This window comes from Ruditapes philippinarum, unplaced genomic scaffold (assembly GCF_026571515.1).
Source record: "Ruditapes philippinarum isolate M1 unplaced genomic scaffold, ASM2657151v2 ctg9843_1_1_1_1, whole genome shotgun sequence".
In the NCBI taxonomy this organism is placed as follows: Eukaryota; Metazoa; Mollusca; class Bivalvia; order Venerida; family Veneridae; genus Ruditapes; species Ruditapes philippinarum.
Window position 1 is genome coordinate 1 of NW_026856879.1, and position 13,908 is coordinate 13,908.

Below are 13,908 nucleotides of genomic sequence, written 5' to 3' on the forward strand. Positions count from 1 at the left end.
AAAAAAAAAAACTGAAGTTTTTAAAATTATTTTTCGGATCTAAGTTATTGTCAAGGATGATTATTGAACTGGTTTTGGCATGCTGCACGTGAATGCAACGAACATGTAAGGTAAAATGGTTCCAGTTATATGGTGTAGATGTACGAGTTCATGTTACATGTATATGCCCATTTACGCCGGCAGTTCTCGAAACTAGAAACATTATGTAGATTTTAATACATAGCATAATTAAAACTCATTCTGAGCTCATTTATATTGTATAACTTTGAACCCTAGCAGTAGAATTTAAATTGAACACTTGTAAGTTGTTACCATACAGGCTCAATGACAAATTTAACGTATGGATCCTGTTTTACTCTATTTTATATTATAATTATGTCATGCATTTATAACTGTGCCAAAACATTTATTAATGATAAAGAATCTTCTAGCCTCAGGCCTGTTACAATCATTTTACTGATCTAATTTTACTCGAACAAATTAATATCTTAACACAGCAAATTTGTCACTCATTTGAAATAACCAAAAATCACGTAATGACAGTAACGCAGCAACGGTGCATAACTACCGCCAGTTAGCATTCCCCATCATTTTCATTTATTATTTTATATAATAAATTGATTTTCTTGCATCTCAGACAGGATTATCTACCGTTTTCACCGGTGCTAGACAACTCTGTCTTACACCCCCCATGTAAGACAAGTCTCGTGCGTTAAATGACGTCATTGACGCGCGCCTTTTATGAATGAATCGCCTTCTTAGGATGACGTCATTTTTCCTTTATGAATGAAGTTGTATGTTCATACGCTATTATAAGAAAAAAGTGCGTAATGAGAATATCAGTTTTCATAATTTCTGTTCCGAAAATAATTGACATGCAATATGCAAGAAAAAGAATCAAACACCGGCTATTGGTACAGACGTGAATATCTAGCTCTCGGGTAACTGTTTAGCGGAAACTCGGCAGAGCCTCGTTACCGCTGTAAACAGTTACCCTCGAGCTAGATATTCCGGTCTGTACCAATAGCCGGTGTAAGATTCTTATATTCTTGCATCTCAGACAGGATTATCTACCGTTTACACCGGTGCTAGAAAACTCTGTCTTACACCCCCCATGTAAGACAAGTCACGTGCTTTAAATGACGTCATTGACGCGCGCCTTTTATGAATGAATCGCGTTCTTAGAATGACGTCATTTGCCGTTATGAATGAAGTTGTAAGTTCATACGCTACTATAAGAAAAAAGTGCGTAATGAGAATATCAGAGCCTCGTTACCGCCGTAAACAGTTACCCTCGAGCTAGATATTCTGGTCTGTACCGGCAGCCGGTGTAAGATTCTTATAATCTTTGACTAGGGAAGTATATAACCGACAAAGATAATAGTGTTACAATGTTCGCGTCATATCGAAACTACTCAAAACTTTCGCATAACGAAGAATGGTAGGTAAAGTATTACAAATTCTTCTAACAAAAAAGCATTATATTATTAATATGCACACAGATAAACACATACTATCTGCAGATTTTTTTTATGAAGACATTTTATTTGAAATAGATGCTTTTATTTAAGCGAATCCAAACCATCTAACTGGCTGAAAAAGTAAAATTAATAATACATGTATCTAAATTATGTTCGCTATCATAGTGGAACAATAAGCGGCAATACATCATTTAGGTCACTGATAGTTACTCAGTCATAGAAAATTAGCGTACTTATTTTATTTACAAAAAAGTAAAATGTAAAATTCTTGTTCAACCCCCTAAAAAAAATTTTTTCAAGTTTTTTGAGAAAATTAACAGCACTTTTCAAAAAAGTCAAAATTGCCCCCCTTTATTAAAAATTATTTTAAAATATTGTGTCAATTTTTGAAAGAACATATAATGAAAGAAATTTAAAAACCCTTTTTTAAAAAAATTTTTTTTTTCAATTCGAATAGCAGAATGTCAGATAGTTAAAAACGTTTTTAATTGAAGACCAATATTTATTTTGATATTCGCCAAACGGATTTCAGTATGGAACTTGAGCGAGTTTTGTCCATGTCATATTGGTATTGCGAAAATCATTCACTTTATGGAAAATCCCGTCTATCAAAATAGAAATTATAGACGAAAAATCTCTTCACACATTTTTCAACTCAGCAAGATTAAATATTGCTGCAGAGTTCTGAAATTATGTAGCCAAATATTATAAATTATATTACAATTAAGATAATACTTTTCAAGCCTTGTTGCCATTTTTTCAATTGTACGTGGGTCCAGATTTTTAATTTGTGTTTATTTAATTTCAAGCCGTAATAGTGTTGTGTTAGTTTATATTTATTTGCAACGCTGTTTATGACTGTAATTTGCTGTTCAAAATTTTATGTTATAACCATTTGCATATTAAATGCCTTAGTTTGGAAAAAACTGACCTGTTTAAAATTGACCTATATTAAATCTATTCGTATGGGGATACAAGAATCACATTGGCTTCTTAATCAAAGCAAAATGACGATATAGAAACATTAAGTAATAGATAATAAACAAGTAAAGTAACGCTAAAAGTAAAGTATATATCTCTGCATAGTGAGGTTATAAGATGTATGAAGTTTTGTGAAGATTTTCTTTGGGACAGCCACAATTAATGATCAACTATGAATCAGTATCTGTTTGTATCTTATATTTTGGCTTTGTTTCATGTCGAACCGACACTATAAGTGTCATGTGGCGTTTTCCCAGCATTTCCAACTATCAAAGCATCTTTAGGAAAATCTTAAGACTTTGCTTTACTAAACATTCGTGAGAATGATGACATGCAACCGTACTTTATAGACTTAAAAAATTTTTCGTCGATGATTATTAGTACATGTACAATTATATATCTGACACTTTGGTGTTTTGGTTTTCGGTATTGACTGCGCTACTGATGACGAATTGTACCAACCTCCTACGCAATGATCTCCCCTTATCAGTACAGAGATCTCTGCATTGAAATATCAATATTTTGATATTAATATTTTTTAGCTTTTTAAATTTAATTTTTATTATTTTGTATACTTTTGATAATTTTTTGATAAAATATAACGGACGTAGGTACAAAAAGTTAAATATAAAAAGAAAGAGAAAAATGACGTTAGATTTTCTTTGTAACGGTCGATATTTACATTTGAATTTCGACGTTACGTCATTTGACTTTCATCATCATGTGACGTCTATGAAGGCAGTGATTGCAATTCTGCTAAGGGAGGTAATCACTGTGAGGAGTTTGGAATTATACTGCAAAAGAGCAGAAAAATGGGAACAAAGCCTGTTTAATGAGATAACCCCGACTGCTAACTCGTTCTCACCATTAATTTGCAAAATGGTGTGCAATTCTTATTGTTTAAACATTATTATCGTTGATGTTGTTATTGCCGCTTTTCTGAGTATACAGCGTTTAATTTTTTTTGTAATGTATCCAAGGTTGACGATTAAATCGGAAAAAAAATCCCTTGCGTTATATCTAAACGTGTATTTCGAGCCGTTTGACAGAAATTTGAATATTGAAAACGTTAACATTTGAGATTATTGCTTTCAAAGTTAATGCTTTATGAAACAAAACCTTATCAGAAAAAAGTTTAACATGTATGTATATGGTTTCACGAGCACGTAATATATCCCTCAAAAATATCTAAAGAATAAACAAATGGCTTTATTTTCAAATGCAAAAATCAATTTTGGGCCCTTGAATTTCTGATAAAGAACTGATCGATAATTCAATATATATAACACAACCCCCATTTCACGTGAAATTCATATATATAATGATAAGAGATATCATAAAAACTGAAGGACGTTTGCAAGACGGTGTACCATGGATATTAATCCATCTGTTTGTTTTTTATGTCTGTTTACCCCTTTTAACTTTAACTAACTTATGGTCATATCCCGGAGTCGATTCCCGTAACGAATTTTCTGGAAAACAAACATGTAATTAAAATTTTCTCCACAAATTTATAATCCAACACCAATTTCTGAATCAACGGTGACGGACGAAAGACCATCAGATTTTTAATTTCCCCAGGGTTTAAATTGTCACCCCGGGAAAAATTCCGTCCGCCCCAGGGGTTTGACCCGAACCATGGATCCCCTTGTCCCCTTTTTTTATAAACGAGGGGGACATCATCTTTTCCAATAGTTGTTATTCTATCGGTACGCATTTTTGCATTAACTGACACTTTGGGAAGGGAAACCCTTAAAATTTTTTTAAAGGGAAATTTAAATAAAAATAAAAGTGTTTTTGCATTTAAAAGGTGGTATTTTTAAAATTAAAATGAAATTTTGAAAAACTAAAATAATACTTGATAATGATATGATATGATAAATATTTCTACATACAAATTTTTTTGTTAAATCTATAAAAAAAAAACTTTAAATAACCAGCCAAATAAAATTTTAAACCCCGCCCAAAAATTTGGGGGCCCCCCAAAATCCCTTTCCCCTTTTTAAAATGTTTCAATCTTAAAAAATTATATAGTTACTTTTCACTAACTGATTATATAATAAAACTTAAAAAAAAACGCCCAGCTTGAGCTAAAAGTTTCACATAGTAGTCTATATCACAACGTTATTTCTCTTGTCTATATAATTTTTATGTCATTTTCGTTCATTTACAGTGCACACAATCATGATGCAAACTGTGCAGCTATCATTTTCTATTCTCCCCCGTCCTTGTTGTCTGTTGCAGATTTCGGTGCCCCTTTAATCTTTTTACACTCTACTTTCACATGCTGGTTCTTAAAGGACACATTTTTGCAAACACCACGTGTCGTCAAGACGATATGATTTTCCATCACTTCATCGCCATTGTCCTTTATAACTCTCAGTGGAATTACCTCAACACTGCTTCTGTTTTTTTGTAATCTTCATCAAATAGCACATCTAAATCGTTTATCCATTCTGTGTGGACTTCTTTCCCATCCTTTACACGTCGAATCGTGACCGGTAAATTACCGGTGGGAAGGCTAATTGTTGTTTTAACAACAAAATCTGCTTTTGTTGGAATTTCGTAAACGTAAAGGGAAGCTTTGGCTTTATTCCAACTTGGAACTACAATTTCAGTGTCTATATTCCATGTAAGAGTTTTTGAGAATTCCTCTGCTTTCGTTTTAGTTACCGAAAACTCTCCACTCATTTTTGCACCAATCTTTACAATTTCTGCAAGATTGATTTCAAGATTTGTTTCCGCTCCAATTTTGTAACTTTCTTGTAATTCAAACCTTGTTGAAGTGGTTGTTTGTCTTGTTGCTGTAAATGTATATTTTTGAGGTGTTCCTGTTTCATTTTCGTATTCTGAAAAATAAAGTTCAACATCTTTTTTGTTAGCTTGATTGGCTTGAGGTACTAAATCTTTCACCTGGGCATCAATACCTGAAGCACCATCATCAGCAGATGCTTCACCAATCTTAGTTGTGTCCTTCGTACTCGACTGACCAGTTTGTTGTTTCTTTTCGTCTGGATTGGTCTCGTGCTTAAAGTCGACATATCCCCATCTTATGTCGAACACATAATTGCTTCTGCGCAGGAATAATCCTTTAAGAAACCCCTTGTCGTGTTTGTAGCATTTCCATGTGTAGTTCTCGATCAACTCTTCAAGATCAACCTGGTAAATTCTTCCGTCACCACTCATTTTTGCGTCTGAAGACATAAGTATAAACAAAAATATTATAAAACATATTAAGCTCTTACCGTATATGTTTCAATTAAGATTCGTAATAAGGAACAATGTCATAGGAAGAAGCGAGATAGAGTTTTCATTTTAGATTGGTCAATTTCCTGGGACAACTGTTCAGTTACCCATGTAACCTTCCGACTGCTACAATAATTTTAATTCAAATTCGACTCAATAGATGCAATACTAAATCACTTCGCTAGATATTTTGAAATAAAATGCTGACTTCGGTAATACGTGTTTACATATTGTATTTTTGTAAAGAAAATATAAAGATTATTTGGGTTTATGATACATGTTACTGTTTTATGTTTAATATACATTTTATTGATTGGAAACAAACAACAGAATACTGGCTATAAAATAAACCAGACGTGCATGATGTAACGAGTGCATATAGATTTGCCGATCATTTATTTACACTTATCATGTATTCATGTAGTATATAGATATGTCTATTGACGGATAAATAGCTTAATCGCCTAGTTAATTGTCATTGTAAGTGACATTATGATGTATTAATTTGATGTTCATTTACACACAGACAGTGTGACACTGTTTACAAAATTGCAGCGAGGTAAAAAGTCAAACATGATATGTGCATATACATGTATAATATTGATACATTGTTCATTAATTTTGAAGGTTGGGTAAATCATGATTGACTAAGAACACCGTGTATATTCTGTAACGCAGGAATGTGCAAATAACGCAGGAATCGTGCAAATGTGAAGCAGAATTGTGCAATTTAGTGGCTAAAACGAGCACCGCGATTAGTAAATGGAACAATATTTTTCATTGCACACCGACTTTGAAGAAATGAATTAGAGTATACTGTTACCGGGACATAAAACTTTAAACCTGTCAAAAATATTTGGCGATTTTTAGTTTCGTTGACATCTTTAAATACAATTACATACATATCAATTTATGATTTTTATATGCGGTGTACCTGATACATTTTGTCATATTACACTTAAATTAGGAGATAAAAAGTAGTTGAGGTTAAACGTCGTGGATGAAGCACTGAAGCAACGGCGGTTATCTCATTAAAAGTAGCTAAATCTTATTTTACCAGCTTCCTTCTATTGTTATACTAAACTTGTAGTTTGACAAATGTCTAAGGTATACAGAATATAAAAAGAATTTAAATGTGTTAAATGTACAGTACATTTATTTATGACACAAAAGTCACCTTCAAAACTGTAATCAGTTTGACTTTCTCGCGAATTATTTTAAAAAGTATACATATTCCTGAAAACAATTGTTATACTTGTTAAAGTATAATGTCGTAGCCGTCGTATGTGCTAATTTATTTCTTAAAAATTGATTTAGAATGAAATATTTTGGTTCGTTTACTGACTGTGTTATTCGTTTTCGCAATAGCGTTGCACAGATTCGGCGTTACTTTTACATTATTTGCACATCCCTGCGTTACTGGGTATACACGGTGACAAAGTAAAGGGATTAAAAGTAGAGTTGTAAATCTTATAATATGGTCATTTTTTACTTAACAAATCTAATCAATACATTATACTCGTAGCACTGATAATAAATAGAGGTTTCGATACAAGAATAGGTTCAAGTTTTTTCTATAAATACAGGATTTATTTTCATCGAGTGGTATAAAAAGAAATATTTCACAAGTGGCAGTAGCCACGAGTGAAATATGATGATTTTCATACCACAAGATGAAAATAAATCCTGTATTAATAGAAAAAAATGAATTTTCTGTATATTTTTCTCTTTTTTAACCTATGAATTTTCAATTTTGTGTATTGGCTGAATTTGAAAGAAAGTAGTCCGACAAGACACCATTGAAAATATGGAAAATGTGTTTCAGTGCAGTGAAAAAGAAGTTTACAAGTATATAAAATGTGGGTACGAGTTATGGTTATGTTTAAATATAAAGACATACTACTACATAACTGGGCTGAATCTCTAATATAAATCGGATGTTTTATAAACAAATGAAGATACATTACAACCTTTGATTTCCATTCCGATAGTTTATCTGAACCATTTTATCTTCTATGTAATATCAATAATAGCTTGTTCATAATTTCTAGCGAAACACAAATTTGTTATATCAGTCTCCTCTACAGCCGCTCTGGGGCTATAACCATTTAATAGTAACTATAAACAATATCTGAGTACATGTAAATGAACCCTCACTGGTGTCTGTAAATTAATATATCAAACATAACTTCTTGGCCTTAATATAAACAACATATCGCTACATAAAACAGATGCTTCATATAAAATACAATATTGCATGAATATATAAAATAATAGTCGAGCTGGTTATTAACAAAGCAGCAGTTTCAAAGATCTTAATATGAAAAAGTATTTCAATAACACCTAATAATTATCTAAATGTATCAAAAATACAGCAACATCATTTCTGCATGTACCCATAATTTCTTAAAGAAGTCAAAAGGTATATATACTTGAAATTGATACATTTAGTAACATATTTATAATCATTTGCCAGTCTTTTTTGAATTGAGGGTATTTAAGGTATAAATTACAATATTTAAGCACGACTAACATGCTTTATTTATTTTTTGAATATCAAAATTTTTATTCTTTGTGTTACCTCGGAGAACAGAAAAAAATTTAAATCTATCTAAAACCGTGCGTTAACATTTCGGATTTAAATGTTGAAAAAAGAAAAAAAAAATGAAGAAACGGTTATTTTTGTAGACAGTGCTCTTTAAACGATAATCCCACGTTCCTGGGGGGAAAAGGGTAAATTTTATATTTTGTGTCCAGTCCTCATTTCCCCTGTAGTAGAAAAATTGATAAAAGAAAATTTAAAAAGATGTCTAAACCAATATAAATTGTAATTGCGTATAACATCATTATTCTACTGAAGTATAAATACTCAACTTAATGTTTACCTTCTTGTCTTGATCAATACTACTTTATATATGTCCAATTCAAAGGTATAGACAGGTATACTCAGAATATATACAACAAAAATATATCAAGCTATAAAATAAAGATAAGGGTATTTGCTTAACACTTGAAACGTCTCTTAACGGCATGCAATTTAATACAAAACTAAAACGTTTATATGAAGAAAACAAATTCAGCGATTATTGAAACATACATAACTGAAATCACTTTATTTTGGACATTCTCATGCTTTTTTTTAACTTCAAAGTTACCTCTCAGAATACAGTTGAATATGCACGCATCCATACCATGTAAGCTTAGCAGATAAATGTATGATTATTATGTTATTATAAATCATAAAAAAATGAGCTTACAGGAGGTGAAAGAAATCACAAATATATAATTATTGAGATGGAATGAACGATAGGGTGAATTTAGAATTTAAGGAGAGAAAAAAAAGCTAATGGAAACATTGTGAATTTGCATATTCAGCACGGATGGATATAGTATTGAACACAACTGTATTGATATAAAAGTTATTTTTTGTTTCTGATGCTCATATAATTAGTATGTTAGAAATTCAACCTCGTGAATTTGTAGAATGAATATGCACAGCTTTGAATTAGGAACTGTCCATTAACAGTTTACGATATTTCAAAATCAAAATACAAAACTTGAACTACAAGCAATAGGCTGGCCTGGATTAATGTAATCTCTTTTCTTTTTCAGGCAAATGCATGGTAATTTTTGTAGAATTAAGTCGAAAACTTCTAGACTGTCATTAGGTTATTAAGATGTTTAAGATAATTGTGATTGGTTGACCAATAATTCATTCAAGGCAGCAAGAAAACGAAAACTTCTCTGTAAGCGATGGGTGCTTCCCGAACTTGCACATTTGTTAATGTAGTTCAATGCACATCGGTCAAATAATAAAGGCTACATGAGCACAAGTGTAAAAATTTCATTTTTGCATCGGTGACTTCGACCTTGATAAATAAAATTAATAAAATAAATCAAAAATCGAAGTGGTCTCAGTTACTGCACTATCGCTCATTGATCTCTATATTTTTGTGAAGTTTTATTCAATGTCCTTGAATAATTTTTGCGTATTCTACGTTCAAGTATGTGACGGACGTACGTATATTCTATAACTACGTTTATACATGCTTATGTTCATGGACTTTTTCTTTGACCTTTATGCGACATTTTTCTTTACACATAATAAACTAGTGCAAATAATACCAACGAAAGTGGCAGTTTCCTTCTTGTTCTAACATCTGGACAGACGGAAGCTTATAGACCATTGTATATTTGCCCAAGACGGACGGATAGACACGGCGGCGACTGTATGCTCTATAAAATATCTGAGTAGCTTCGTTTGTGATTACAAGCATTATAAATGAGAAATGTGTTTTTTATTATTCTCACATCATCTGAAACATGTATCAGTACCAGCTCACTGTAGTGTATGATAGAATAAAATATGATAAACAAGATCAACAAGGAAAGGCGGCGTTCAATGAACGCAACCCCCCATATGACCCAGCAACAGTATATTTTCCTTATATAAAATCACGAGACATTTCTCTGGCTTGACATTCTATCCAGAAGTACAGTCTAAGAGGTTAATGTTCAGGTGGCCAGATCAATTTCAGAAAAAAATCAACATAATTGCACAGTTAATGAATGGTTTTTGTTCAACTTGTTTTATATATCAGTCTGTTGATAAATATCTTGTTCCAAAAATCCTGTAGCTATATAGATCTCTTTTAAAGTAAAATTAATGTTTACACTAACGGCAAAAAAGCACTGATCCAACAACAATTTCACAAAAGATAAAAAAATATGCTTTATTGTTTGATTTACACCTCAGTGATTCTAAATGTTAGTAAAAACGATTGTTTTATCTTTACTTCTTATGGATTTTTGCTATGTTTTGTTTTATGCGTAAGTTTCTGTAAATGTTAGTTAAGTTACACCGACGCTATAAGGTCATCTGGTAACTTTGAAGTTATGGTGGTGCAGATATATTAAACGCCTATTTCGTTATTATTTCAGTACATACTTGTAAAGGTATTGCTTTAATCTTATTCGGATATTTTCCTTTGTACATTACATATTATCTATAATTAAATATAAAACAATTTCTCAAAGGACAGACATTTCTCCATTGGGCCTTTAGCTATAAGAGCACAGTTACTGGAAGTATAACTTGATTCATAATACGATAATGTATTATTAAGCAAGCATAACTGATCATGTTTTTCATTAATAATAAAGAAATAATGAGGATACCTATAGCTCCGCACAATTTAAAATGTTAATGGCGCATGCCAATCAACACAAGAAACACGTGCCCCCGCTGAGGCACTAATACTCGGCTTATAGCAGAGATCATGTAGCGCTATTAATTTCAACATAATATACCAGAACTAATGGCGGAACCATGCGTTTATAATTTTGTAAAGTTATGTTCCTCTATAAACCCAGAATGTACACACCTGAGAAAATAAAGATTTTCTTGTTTTACTGTCTAAATAGCATGACTTCACGAGTATACAATTTAACAATAATAGACAAGATGCTCGGGGTATTCCTAATTTAGTGGTATTTTTGTTAAATCTATCTTCATTAAGACCCAATATGTAGTGCGGTCTTCATTCTTAACATACCAATAGGGTTTAGTGATACCCCAAAATAATTAAATAGATTGGCTAGTCGGTCAGACAACTGTCAAATCATAGTTTATTAGTCTGTCAAATGAGCGAAGTTGTTTAAGTTTCCATGAAAATTGTATTACTTCTTGTTTAGTTTCATGCAGATTTCTGAACTGAATGATATCGCAGGCAAAACTTATTTCATCTGTTGATGAGTCAAACATTTTAACCGCAAGGGATTTCATTCGAATTAATTATCCGCATTGTAATAGGATAAAAGGTTGTGTTATGAAGTTATGAACATATTTTCTCGCTAAACACTAGAAATATCGATACATTTGTGACCTTTGAGAGTCATTAGTACACCATTAACAACAGAAACAATCAATTAATGGCGGCTCGCCTGTCAGCAAATGAAAAATCCATAAGTTGTAAGTAAAATGTGGATGTACATACTAGTAGTACGTGCGCATGAATGTTTAACTTGTAAAAAAAATATATATATTTCCTCAGCTTTGTAGCTAGTCAAAAGTAAAAAGTAAATACAAATATATTTTTCAACGACTTATATACACGTAGATTAAATGGAGGTCAAATTACATGTAACATTTTCAGTTTATTATTTTATTTTTTTTTGCCATTATTTCGCTTATTTACACTATTTTACACACTTACACAAATCTATTTTTTAAGTGCTGGATAATACAGAAGCCGGATTGTGTATCAAGGAGGGTCTTATCATCACATTGTGAAATATTTGAGCGGAAATATAGAAAGAGAATCTAATTATTGTACTTGATCAAATATTTATGCTACAAATTAAAGTATTTAGTATCATATAAAAGGATTTACATTTTCATTGGGTTATTGGGATTCAAGTGTCCATTCTAAAACGGTTTTACGAATTAAACTTAATACAAAATAATGTTTTGCTTGTATAAATATTTTCTCTCACTTGTATGCGAATGGTTTTAACAACAAATGTGAAAACATAAATATTAACATTTAAAAGAGCGCTGTGACAAAAAAGTATATATTCTTTAGATTAATCGTTAAATTAGGACTGCTTTTGTCTAAAAAACGTGTTTAAAAAGTAAATTGTTCTTGTCTAACAAGCAACAACCAGCGTTCCTGCAGATGTTGTTGTTACTGTCCCTGCCCGACCCATATATTCTAGCATTCCAGTTATTGATTTATAGTTAAAGATAACCCCTTATATAAATTCCGTTGTTTTGTTTATCTTTTTTATATACTTTGTTTTGTTTTTTTGGCTTTCAAATTATCTCATAAATTAATCGCATAAATCACGTTCCAGCCGGGACGTCAAATAAGTACTTTTATTGACAAAATAAAGATAATCGGATTTGACCTAAAATTTAACTCAATAATTCAATTGTTGTTTTGATTGTTTTAATGATACAATCGTACAGGAAACTTCTTTGAAATAATTGCCTTAATTTGTCATATATCAAACACATTCACGGTAAAAATAGTGAAAACAAAAATGGCGGAAATATTTTATTTCCGTTTGTGCTTAGTCAAGTACCACACTTGAACAATTGAAAATATATAAACATCCTTATTTTTAATGTACATTAATTTTCATAAATACAGAAAAAATAAATCATTCATTCTTTTTATAATACCTTTTTTAAAAAAGTTGCATATCTAATGCGCATTTGGATAAAAAAAAATGAGAAAGAAAAAGAAATTAAATATTTATTTACCTTGTGTAGAAATCCTTCTGACAACTGTAATTCTCCTTTATAACAATTTTTTTTATAAAAATACGCTTTAATTAATAATTTTCCTTTCCTTAAAGGAACAATTGATATTATAAATGCTATAATTTAATTCAATCAACAGTTCTATATAAAATGATATTGAACATGTAGCGCGGCCGACGTCTCATTATAATATTGCTCTTCGCTGCAGTGATTGGTTACCGTCGATCACGTGGGATACTTGCTCATACATTTAGGCCAATAGTAAAATAATATTGATGAATAAGGTGCATTTAGTTTCCAACATAAGTTGTTCATAAGATAATCATCATCATCATCATCATCATCATCGTCATCGTCATCCGAATTAATACACATACAAATGTATTTACTGTTCAAATAATTTTGAAAAAAAAGTACAGAAAAAGAAGAGAAGAAAGGTACAGGGAGAGTCTGGCAACCCATCTACCGCTCTTACACGAGAAAGACAGGAAAGAAAATATAAAACATAATACAGTCGTGCAAATACTGTATTTATGTTTGTTTTAATACATGTTATCGGTCATTCTACAAATTATATCACCCAATATCTGCAATAAGACATATTTGAACAATCTAATCTTCAAAATTGTAATCATAATACGTCATATTATGCATATGTGTAAATAAATATGTCGATATTTTATGTCATACTGTAATACACAGCAATCATTATGCTAAAATACAGATTAATTACCACTGACATTGTTCATCTTTGTGTTCGGAATCTTTCACAGTTTCAACTAAATGCATATTTCTTTTTAGAGTTATTTTAGTGTATGTAACACAAGCATTACATTTATTAAAAAAAGAACATATGAGCCGCATCACGACAAAACCAACATAATGGGTTTGCGATCATCATGGATCCAGACCAGCCTGCGCATCCGCGCAGTC

The 13,908-nt window shown here is 31.4% G+C and overlaps 1 pseudogene; it reads right to left on the reverse strand.

Annotated features, from left to right (window-relative positions):
- Positions 1-4,478: 4,478 nt before the first annotated feature.
- On the reverse strand, positions 4,479-13,180 carry LOC132747998 (uncharacterized; annotated as a pseudogene).
- Positions 13,181-13,908: the final 728 nt, after the last annotated feature.